Raw genomic sequence first — 12,834 nt, 5'->3', positions numbered from 1 at the left:
ATCCTACACAATCACTAAAGTTAGGCCCCTTAATATATATGGTCCACATCATCTAGATGCTCAAACACTAAGGCATATCAATCAGCAGCACCACGAACATGAAGACGAATGTCATTTTAGGGATGCTTTGGAGTTAAGTTATGCAGAAACCTATTAAGTCAAACAAAGAACGAAGCACCTCCAGCAAGGTTTTGAATGAGACAAATACAATACATATTGTTATCTCTAAAAAATGTGTTAGTGTTTCAGACAAACATAAGTACAGATAAAATAAAGAACAAGCATATGTATCAGACGATAAACGAAAGGCCAACACAAGCATCCAACAAGCCAGATCAAGAACAAGACAAAAATGTATCAAGTACATCCTAAAGCAAAACATAAAGACTCAGACGAAAGATGGTCAAAGATCATTTGAAAATTTGACCATATACAAATTGACTAGACGAAAGGAAAAGTCAAGGCATTAATAACAAGTGCTCAGACAAAGGTCAAGTCTTGAGCTACACAGACTACTAGATGCAGACGAAAGATGTCATGCAATCATCTAAAGAATCAAGCTTCAAAGGGCAAATTTAAATATCATACACTCTCACAGGAGAACACACGAAGTCATTGAAACTGTGAAAAGAAAAGTAGAAAGGAGAAGATCAAGCACAGAACTAAAAGCATGCATGTGTTAGAAAAAGTACATTACTTTTTCAGACAAGGACAAAATTCCATAGCTATGTGACCTGAAAAGGACAAAAAGGTTCCTAGGTCTCTACTAAATTTAGACACTACTGCTACCAAGACAAGAAATACTTCATGCAAGGTCTATCACAGGAAGAAACATTTAATGCAATAATCTAAGGATTAAATGAGAAGATTAAACTAGTCATGAACGACTATATCTGCTTTAACGGACCCTTGCAACGGACAGATCCTACAAGACAATATATACATCACTATATCAAACCTTGGAAGGTTGGCTTCCATGTTTGCATTCTTAACCAAGTGATATCAAGCCCATGAAACAACGAAACTAGAGATAGAGCGTGGAGAGTCGAATGTACCAATAGTGTATTCATCTCTGTAAACTAAGGAGTTCCAAACATGTGAATCTTAGGAACAAAACCTTAGTGAGTGTATCAACTTATGTATCCTCTCTGTGAGAGCAGACCAAACACTCAATTATTGTAAAGACTAAGGTTACATACCTTAGTGAGTGTAGAAACCTATGTATCCTCTCTATGAGAGTAGCCCAAATACTCAAACCCAATCTATTTAGTCATCATATGTAAAGCCTAAAGAGGCTAGGGAAAGAATATTTGTAAAGCCTGGAAAGGCTTGTCAAAGAATACTCACTACAAGCCAGAAGTGGCTGAATAAAGAATACTAGTGTTGATGAGTGAAGTCAACAGGCTAGGAGTTGGTCGAGAATACTCACTATGAGTCAGAAGTGGCTGAATAAAGAATATTAGCGTTGATGAGTGAAGTCATCGGGCCAGGAGTTTATTGATAATACTCACTAAGATCCAGAAGTGGCTGAGCAAAGAATACTAGCGTCAACAAGTGAAGTTGATGAACCAGGAGTGGTTGAGAATACTTGGGCAACCAGAAGTGGTTTAGGAATACTAGCGTCTATGAGTGAAGTAGACGAGCCAGAAGTGGTTGATAATACTTGGGACCAGGAATGGTCGTGACCAGGGTGGTCTATAATACTCACTGATAACCTAAAGAGGCTGAACAAAAAATACTTGTACTTAATTATTTATCTAGTAGTACTCTTCAATTGAAGGAGACTGGACGTAGCTTAATTTGAGTGAACTAGTATAAAAACATGCTCTATGATTTAAATGATTTAGACGCACTTCATTCGGTTGGTTTTAAATATCAAAAGCTTTGTCCAACACCTATCGTCTATTAAAACTAAATTCATACAAAAACCACATGTGCTTAATTAATTATTCAAAAGAACGGTTTTTCTCTTCAAGAATATTTTATCTTAGCAGATGATAAAATTCCCAGACATAAAATGTTTTTGTTAAACCTATCCTGGGTAGTTCATATCTAATATACAACAACATCATTTTATAGGACGAAAGAAAGTCTTCTTGCAAAAATATTTTAAAATGCCCTAGTTCACACATTAACACATATTCAACCCCCTTCTATGTGTTTATCATCTAACTTCAGAACCTCTCATAATCTTCCTATGGTGATTGGTGGACTAAGAAAACCATGCATGGTTTAAACTTTGACCAAATTCTTTATAGTTGAGTATAAAACCAAGGTTATGTATCACTTTGTCTAAAAAGACAAAGAAAAGAAGGCCTATTATGTCAAGGTTGTCAAAACAGATATGGATTACTCGATTCCATTAGTCTAGTGCTTCTAGCACAGATCAAGACTATCCTATATATGCCATGGGATGTTACTACCAACAAACTCCACCCCTTCCTACCACTCTGCCTTCTAATAACAATGCTATCTACCAACCACATTGCATATTCCATTATCCCTCTCCTTTTAATTTTTAGTTTTTTGTTTGTTTATCTAAAGATATTATTGTTTATTCTCACCCTAAAGCTACCTTGACTACTCTTTCTCCAACTGCGCCTAAATTGGAATAGCTTGATCAAGTCGTCTTCTTGACACATCTGGTAGGTTTTCTCAGTAGAGCATTCCTTGACACCATTCAAAGGCAACAATGAATTGAACTCCACCAATAGAAGCTTCTTGCTAGGTTGAATTTGGATCTTAGCTCGAATGAGGACTCTAACTAACTTTGCATAGCTTTTGTTGCTACTAAAAGGGTGAGTAAAACACTATTTTTTTTAATAAATTTTTAGGTTTTCTAATATATGCACTCTTTGAACAAGTTCTTTCATCTTAAGGGAAGCTAAAATATTTCAATCCACTTAAAATTTTATTTTAGTACAAATGCATGCTATAACCATATCCATATTCTTTTATACATTATATGCTTTAATAATGTTAAATGTTCTAATAAACATGACTAATTCTCTAATGAACATGCATAAATTCTTTGATATGCATGAGTAGATTTCTATGACCTTAAAAATTTGTAATACCCATGAAGAGAATTTGATTATACCATTGATGATGATATTTATACATGACTTGTATCAATGACATATGATGAATGAATGATATATATATATATATATATATATATATATATATATATATATATATATATGGTCTGATATTTGTATGTTTTGATAGGAAAGCCTACGCATGAAATTGGAAACCTTATTTTATGATATTGATAAATATAATAAAATTATATGATCTTATATAAATGTTCATTTTACTCTAATAGACAAATATTCATTAAGCACGCATACTTGGTTTTGAATGCACATATCGTCTGATCACACAAAGCTTTATACTCTAAAATGATTTTCTAAAAGCAAACTTTTTCTTCTATTAGAAAACTTAACACTACAAGAAAAATGAAAATTACTGATAGATAATTTTTGACGGATACAAATCCGTCAAAAATTTATATTTCTGATAGATACAAATATGTCGGAACATTTATATTTCCAACAGATATATCCATTGGTAATTTCTAATGGATTTATTCGTCGATAATTTTTGACAGATATAAATCAGTCAGAAAATTTATATTTACAATGGAAAAAAATTCGTAGAAAAAGTTATGTTCTTACCTGAGATCAGTGTAGAGACGACCTACGGACAAGATCGGCAAGCCTCTTCTACTTGACGAGTTCGTCAGTCTTGAATGGGTTGGGTACTTGCAAAAGAGACTCCAATGCTTAAGTTAGTCTTTGTGGGTGTATGGATCTCGTATATATAATGCACATACCTTGATGCAAATTAGGGTTTTTCCCATAACTGATAGTGAGATCGATTACGATTTGATAAGATTGCGGTCTAATCAGTTTATCTTATCAACTGGATAGTGGTTCAACTTGATAAGCCGATATGGCCCGACTTCTTGGGTGCTGAGGTGGGCCCTGATATCGATGTGGGTAGTACACTAGCCCCCGAGCTCCGAGTGCTATCAATCGAGGAGTTAGTTATCGAGCTCGGTAGAGTGTCATGACTCTTCGGTTTTGCTTCTTGGGCCAGGGGCCACGTGTTATGCAAGTGTTTCCTTGTTTCTCGAATGGAGGCAGTTGTAATAAAGAGTGATGACTCATAATGATGGGACGCACCCTGCCATTATGACGTCGTATTTAATGTTGTTGCTCCTATGTCATTTTTTGTTTTAAACGTTGGTTTCCTTCCTTATTTCTTCTTAGCTTTCTCATGCTCCATATTTCTTTGTTGTGAAATTCTTTGTTCTTTTCTGTCGTCCTTTTTGTTCTTCCAGTAGCGTCTTCGCCGCTTGTCGTTGCCGTTTTGGAGTTTCCAAAAGTTCGTTCTAGGAACACCAGGTACCTTTCCTTGCTTGTTCATCTTCCCCCTTTTTCTTAGTTGTATCGCGAGAGATGGCTGGCGACGAAGGGCGGTGTTTTGTCCCCCCTAAGGCAACCCCAGGGAAGGCAAATGGGAAGGCCAAAATGTGAGAGGCGGGAGTGGTAGCCATGGGGGAAATAGTCACCACTGACGGTGATTCAAAGAGGAAGAGGGGGGGGAAACAACCCAAAGGACTCGCACACCACCATCTCTGTTCCAGGGTATGAGTGGGTTAGGAGGGATGTGGGGAATTTTGAGAGTAGGTTTAGAACCTTTCTTGATGTGAATGCTCTATGGAAGTCGTTGACGATTTGTCAATCGGTCGTTTCCAACCTCATCTTGGTCGAGCCTTGCTAACCTGGTGAGCATGTGTATATGGTGGGTACTATAAATACTCAATTTTTTTACATGTACCGATGTCTTTTTAGAGGCCTTGGCGATTGCTTGCCATTTACTGAGTTTGAGTGTGCCTTTCTTTCATTTGTCAATGTGGCCCCTTGCTAGTTGCGTCCCAACAGTTGGGGGTTTCTCCAAGCCTTCCAAGTTTTATGCTCGACCTTAAGGATGGCTTCGTCGTTGCCTTTTTTCTGCATTTCTACCAACTTAAGTTGGGCGAGCCTCCCTTAGGTTGGGTGTCGCTTAGTGAGAGTAATGTTGTGGGTTGTTCCAACTTTATTCTTAGTCTTATAAAAATTTTAAGAAGGAGTTTATCTGGGTCCATCTTGTAAACAACGACCCAAGGACCGAGGAGGTTTTCCATTGCGAGGGGGAGCCAAGGTTCCCCTTCTTCTGACAGCGAAACCTAGTTAATTTCAATGGTTGAGTTACATTCATTTGTCGGACTCCGATAAGGATGATATCGCCAATCTGGTGGAACTGTCGCGCCTGTTGGACCGTAAAATTGTGTTGTCTCTCGCCCATTTAACGAATAAAGAAAAAGGGTTAGAGAGTGAGTATTTGGCTACCTTGCTTGTTGTGTTCACTGAGCTCGTTTTGTTGTCTTAACTGTTTTCTTTGTGTTGTTTGTTTGTAGAGTTGATGGGGAAGAGCAAATGGCATGAGTTGAAGGTGAGGTTCAACACCGAGGAGCTCGAGGTGCCCGAGCCCGACAAGGAGGAAGTTATGCCTCTGAGACTTCATCATAAGAGAAAAAGGGGGCGAAGGAAGTTGGTGAGGGTTCATCCTTTCTGATTCTCGACGAGGTGACATTGAAGGTTGTCAACCATGCTACGACTATTGACCTGACTTTGAGTCCCTGAGCTGAGTCTCTGGCTAAGGAGCCTATGGTCGAGGTTACCCCAGATTGAAAGGTTTAGACTTCGTCCTTATTTTTGCAGTGTTTCTGAGTCTTTGTGTAACTTTGCTTCAAAAAAAGTCTTGAATTTTCTATTTTCGTCGTGGGTGGTTCCGACGCCTTCGGCCGCTGAGGTTTACAAGGAAGGTCCGAGTTCTAAGATGCTTGCATTGGCCCCCCTAACTATGAACTCGCCTGGTCCAGGTCTGACCACTACACTGAGGACAAGGTGCCTATATCAGCGCTTTGACGTGAGTCGTCCCTTGGCTAGGTTGGACAATGTGAGCATGTCGCCTAACGTGGCATCGTTGTGGAATCCCGCCTGACTGCCAGCGGGTTCTATAAGGAAAATCCATCCCATGTGGCCGACAAGGCCATTATAGAGAAGGTGGGTCCGGTCAAGAGGTTGGACTCGACCGAAATCTTCATGCAGAGGTCCATAGCCATAGTGGACTACTAGAGGCACCAATGGCAGAAGCATTAGGCCGAAGTGGAAAAGGCGCAGAGGGACCAAGCCGAACTGTAAGCTTTGAGGATGGACCTTGTGAAGACTCAAAAGTCTTTGGTAGTTGTTGTGGAGGCCAACAAGGCGTATGCTACCAAGGTTTGTAAGTTGATGGGGGTCATCCAGTCTGCCAAGGGTGAGGCGGAGGTTGCTCTAAGCCAGGTTTGGTCGTTGGAAGAGGAGGTTGGGGCCTTGAAGGCCAAGATGCGAGCTATTGAGGAGAAACACCTTTTGTGATGAAGTGCTTCTTGTTGGTAGAGGTAAGGAGATCTGGGCTTTGAAGGTGGACCTTGAGGCTCTCTCCTCGTTAAAGAATGGTATGGACAAGGAGCCTATTGTGTCTCAGCATGCTGTCTTGGTTGAGCATAAGAGAGGCTTTGCCAACACAGCTCATTAGGCCAAAGTGATTGCGCCCGAGGTGGACTTTTCTGTGATGCATATGGAGAAAGATGTGTGAGATGGGGAGCTGGTGAATGAGGATGATCTATTTGAGAGCTCGAGCAAGAACACCGCTACTTAGGCCTGCATAGTTTTCTTGTATTTTGTAATAGACTTAGTTTATTTTTGCGTACTTATGGCCTTTTATTATGTTGAACTCATTTTACTTTGAATGAATTTGTCTTTTTCCCAGTGACTTTGTTTTTGGTTTGCATAGGACTTTTTGGGGTTCATGTTTGAGGTTTAAATTTCAACTTTTGGTTTATAAATTTCAAGGTTCGAATTCGACCTTGGATTTTATAGTTCAAGGTTCCAATTCGAACTTGGTTTTAAAGTTTAAGGTTCGAATTCGACCTTGGATTTCAAGGTTCAAATTTGACCTTGGAACTTTTTGCTAATTCAGACGAAGACGAAGCAATTTCAAGTGAGGTTTTGAATATGACAAATATAATGCATATTGTTGTAACATCCCAGTTTTCAAAATGGTTATTATTACTATTATTATTATTATTATTATTTAGTCATAATTTGGTGATTATATTTTACTTCAATTGTAACTAATTCACACTCCATTTATGCTTAATTATAGGCTTTAGAAATATATGTATATTGTTGGTTGTAAACTTTCTTTTCAATAAAATCGTTTTCGCTGGGCTGACTGGCAAACCTCGGTGTTTAGGGCATAACTTGGGCTGTGATGGTCCAAATGATGCAAAATTGGTGTCAATGGAAATCTAAGAGAACAACGCACAACTTTTACAGAAATAGCCATTTGCACAATCGGTCGTTTAGGAGGTCAAAATTGGAATTTGATTGATACAATTGTTTCTTGCTGGACTGATTGCCAAGCCTCGGTTTGTGGGGTATAACTTGGTCGGTGGTTGTTCAAATGATACACACTTGGTGGCTATGGAAAGATAAGAGAAAATCCTACAACTTTCATGAAGGAAATAGTTTCAGATTCGGCTGTATATAAGGTCCAAATCAGTAGCTAAAGTCGATGAGGAAAAGAACATGGCACCAACTCCATTAATTCATCCCACCAACTTTAATAATTCATCTCACTAATTCATTCCACTTAGTTTTGTCTAAGATTTTTTCATTATTTTCCATTTTTTAATGTGTCTTGAAGGCTATAAATATCCCTTCACTTCTCCATTGCAAACCATCCCTCAATTCTCATTCTCTCTTCTCTTATACTCTCTTCTTCTCCTCTTCTTCTCTTTGAAGACCTAGAGGAATCCATAGGAGGTGGTTCTATCCTAGTAGAAGGAGCCTAGAGGAGGAAGCTCTTCTTTAGTTTCAGCGCTTGTCATCCAGGTAAGGGGGGGAGTGAGAAACCTCGCTCTGGGTGTGGGATTGTATGCTGGGTAGTGGGATTGGCCCCCAATCCTGTGTTTGTTATATGTCATATTGTTTGTATGTTCTAATTGCTTGGTTAATATACGTGTATGAATAGAAACTATGTTGAGACTATGATTGTGAAAGTTGTGAATATGATGTGATAATGTGAATGTGATGATATGATATGATGATAATATGATATGATGTGATGATGAAATATGATGATGTGAAATGACCATGAGATAATATGAAATATGATTGAGACATGAGATATGAAATGTGATAATATGTTAATGAGATATGAAATGACCATGGAAAGTGATAAAGTAATATGAGAATGCATAGAGTCTTGTTTGACATGCATCATATGCATACAATACTCCAGGTGTGCCGCTAAGGCCGCATACCCACGACTAACAAGGTGTACCTTTGGGTCACCCACGATATGATAACCAGGTGTACCTTTGGGTCACCCACGATATGATAACCAGGTGTACCTTTGGGTCACCCACGATATGATAACCAGGTGTACCTTAGGGTCACCCACGATGATATGAGAATCTTCCGTATGGCGCCACATGCATGCATTTGTGAGTCTAGTCAAGAAAACCATTGCATGATATATGTGCAAATATGAGATATTGTTATTTTACGTATGTATTGTTTGTGTTTGGCTATCTAGTATATATTCCTACACTATGAGCCGAGTGAGCTGTTTTCTCACTCCCTTTTTCTTTGTGTTGTTTTTCTTTAACCGTTATACAGGTGATTATCAGCATGAGGCTGAGGATGTTGGTGGTGAAGCTTAGGCTTCTTTATGGGCTATGCTCTGATAGGACATGTGACATCGGGGTATAGATAAGATTAGATTAGGTTGTTAATGTTATTTTAAATTACTTTGAAAACTTTGAGATTTATTTCTTTGTAATTTCCGCTGATTATGTTTGTTAAAAATGTGATACTCTGTAAACATGTTTGATTATTAAAGTTATATTATTTAAATTTATTGATTTATGATATGCGGGGTAGAGGGTGTCACAATTGTTATTTCTAACAAGTGTGTTAGTGTTTCAGAAAAACATAAGTACAAGCAAGCTGAAGGATGAAACAAGAGCCACTTCATGCACAGAAAATGAAGGCATCAAAACAAAAGCCAAAATAAGAAAAAAAAAAAAAAAAAGATGAACTAAACAGTAAGAAAGCCAAATGGTCAAATCAGATAAAGAATAGTCAATGCAAGGCACATCATGAGAACTAGACGAATCAAATTGAAATAGATAGAGTACAATATGTGCACCAAACGACTATGAGTCCAATATCATATGAAGATGTGTCAAGGACAAACCGCCAGTACGATATAAGGAATTAGACAAAGCATGAGTCAAAGATCAAAAGAAAGTCAAAGCATTAAACTCATATGCTCAGACAGAGGACAAGATTGAGATGCATAAGACCAACAGACGCAGATGAAGACTTTCACGCAAGCAATTAAAGAATCTAGTCTTAAAAGACAAATCAAGGCAACACCTACAATCAGTCAAATGTTCTCAACGTAAAAAGCGTGATTAAAGAGAAGAGAAGAAGAAGAAGAAAAGCACGCAAAAGCAAAAGCATACATGTGTCAGAAAAAATACATCACTTTTGCAAATAAAGACAACACTCAATAGCTATGTGACAAAAAAAAAAGGTTCTTAGGTCTCTGCTAAACTTAGACACAGCTGCTAACAAGGCAAAGAAGATTGTACGCAATGTCTATCACATAAAGCATTATTTAATGCAAGAACTCAAGTATTAAATAAGAGATCAAACTAGTCATGAACGACTATATCTGCTTCAACGAACAATTGCAACAGGCAAATCCTACGAGACAATATATATATCACTATCTCAAACCTTGGAAGGTTGGCTTCCATGTTTGCATTCTTAACCAAGTGATATCAAGCCCACGAAACAACGAAACTAGAGATAGTGCGTATAGAGTCAAATGTACCAATAATGTATTTATCTCTATAAACTAAGGAGTTCCAAACATGTCCATCTTTGGAACAAAACCTTAGTGAGTGTACCATTTTATGTATCCTCTCTGTGAGAGTTAACCAAACACTTAATCATTATAAAGACTAAGGTTACATACGTCAGTGAATGTAGAAACCTATTTATCCTCTCTGTGAAAGTAACCCAGAAACTCAAACCAAATCTGTCCATTTGATATTTGTAAAGCCTGAAGAGGCTAGGAAAAGAATACTTGTAAAGTCTGGAGAGGCTTGTCAAAGAATACTCACTGGGAGCTAGAAGTGGCTGATCAAAGAATACTAGTGTTGATGAGTGAAGTCAACGGGCTAGGAGTTGGTCAAGAATACTCACTGGGAGGCAGAAGTGGCTGATCAAAGAATACTAGCGTTGATGAGTGAAGTCAACGGGCCAGGAGTTGGTCGATAATACTCACTAGGAGCCACAATTGGCTAAACAAAGAATACTAGAATTGATGAGTGAAGTCAATGGCCAGGAGTTGGTCGAGAATACTCACTGGGAGCCAGAAGTGGCTAATCAAAGAATACTAGCGTTGATTAGTAAAGTCAACAGGCCAGGAGTTGGTCGATAATACTCACTAAGAGCCAGAAGTGGCAGAGTAAAGAATACTAGCGTCAGCAAGAAAAGTTGACAAACTATGAGTGGTTGAGAATACTCAGGCAACCAGAAGTGGTTTAAGAATACTAGTGTCTATGAGTGAAGTTGACGAGCCAGAAGTGGTTTAGCGTGTTTTAATTTTAATAAATTTATTGTAACAACTCTCATATTTGGCCTCTCAAGGATTGTATTTCACAATATTTCACTGTTTAGCGTGTTTTATCCTTACTTGTGCAATTTTCAGGAAACTTCTCAGAAGGTCGCCCATCTCTGTACTACTCTAGGTCAAGCACGCTTAACTGTGAAGTTCTGATGAGTAAGCTATCGAAATGTATATGTATGTTGTCAATATAACTTATACAAATTAATTCATTTAAGTCATCCTCAAATATACAATCTCATACTTGTACTATAATAATAATATATAAATTTTATATTACAAATAATAATAATAATAATAATAATGATAATATATTTAATTATTCTTTATTTATATGTACGTACTTTTATAATTAACATCTACTTATTTCTATTTAAAATTATAATTTAAATTATTTAATTTTATATTTTATAATGATAATATAATTTATAAAATTATAAATATTTATTTATTACATACTTATAAATTAAATTTTAACATTTTAAATAAATTTTTAATTAATTTAATATATTTATTTACCTTAAATCAAACATATAAAATTCAAAAATATATTTATCCTTCTTTTATTTTCTAATTATCAACCATTGATAAAGTACTAACTTAAAGTCTTATCTAATTATATCATAATATTCTCATATCAAATTTAAAACCAGATATTAGTTATACAAAAATATTAAGATCATATAGTAAATTATCAATAAGATTTTAGTTGAATAATTTAAAATAATTAATATTTCAATTATATTGTTAATTAGCAAATAATTTATTCCAAAACTAATTAATTTTTTATATTAATTATTAGTAAAATTTAATAACTTTTAATTTAACAATTAATTGGATCGATGAAATTCAACACACACTATGAGTTATTGAGCGGAATAACTTTACCAAGAGTTATTTTGTAAGTTATCTTAAATCAAACATAAAATTCAAAAAATGTATTTATTGTTGTTTGATTTTTTAATATCAACCATTAATAAAATACTAACTTAAAATCTTATATAAATATATCATAATAATTTCATATCAAATTTAAAACCAGTTCTTACATTTTCGACAAATATAAATTTATCTGAAATATTCCATCAATAATATAGCTTTTCCTACAAAAAAATTTTCATCGAAAATATAAATTTTCTGACAGATTTAATTTTGTTTTATAAGAAATTATCTTCGATTAATATAACATTTTGTATATATGATTTAAGAGTAAAGAATTTTCAATTTAACAGTTGGATTAACAAAATTCACATTTAATATAAAGTTATTGAGCGGCGTAATACTTAGTAAAAGTTACACTGGTATAATTATAACCCCTTGTATTATATGTATATATAAATGTGTGTGTGTGTGTGTGTATGTGTGTGTGTGTGTTTGTGTGTTTGTGTGTGTGTGTTTGTGTGTATTGTAACGCCTAATTCTAATACCCAAATTATACAATATAAAATTTTAATATTTTCGCAATTATATCATTAACAATATCTATATATTTATTTAATAAAAACAAATGTAAAGAAAAGAATATCTTGTGAATTTAATACATAACATATCGTTCTAAAATATTTAGAATAACGTATTATTTTACACATTATTCATTTTCCTTACTCTTTTAATACAATATATATATTCATAACGGAAAGAAAATTACAATTAAAATAATATGATTGACAAGTAAAGTTATAACAGATCCATCAAATAGCCTCCGTATTCCAATTTCCTTCCACGTAGGACAGCAGTAATAATAACAGCAAAATGATCTGGAATCTCAAGTTGATCCATCTATTTATAATATATTTAATTAAAAAAAAACAAAGAAAAGAAAGGAGTAAGAACAATATCCAATAAATACAATAATTCGAACGAATAAACATAATTATTTATAAATAAAATTTTAACATATATATATATAAATATATTTATACAGATTAAATATTAGATTTTCTTGATACAATAAAATTTGAATTATACTTGTAGTGACTAGTCAGGATAAATGAGCATCATTATAACACCAACCAAAAGATATTCCACCTC

General features: G+C 35.5%; 1 long non-coding RNA gene across 1 annotated transcript; it reads left to right on the top strand.

Annotated features, from left to right (window-relative positions):
* The first annotated feature begins 7,087 nt into the window (after positions 1-7,087).
* On the top strand, positions 7,088-9,032 carry LOC145956844 (uncharacterized). Its single transcript, XR_014433134.1, has 2 exons — positions 7,088-7,991; positions 8,781-9,032. It is a non-coding gene; the product is annotated as an uncharacterized LOC145956844 (long non-coding RNA).
* Positions 9,033-12,834: the final 3,802 nt, after the last annotated feature.

Source organism: Cajanus cajan, chromosome 4, assembly GCF_000230855.2.
Source record: "Cajanus cajan strain Asha chromosome 4, NIPB_CcT2T_4, whole genome shotgun sequence".
Taxonomy (NCBI): Eukaryota; Viridiplantae; Streptophyta; class Magnoliopsida; order Fabales; family Fabaceae; genus Cajanus; species Cajanus cajan.
This window is presented reverse-complemented; position numbering and strand designations above follow the sequence as displayed.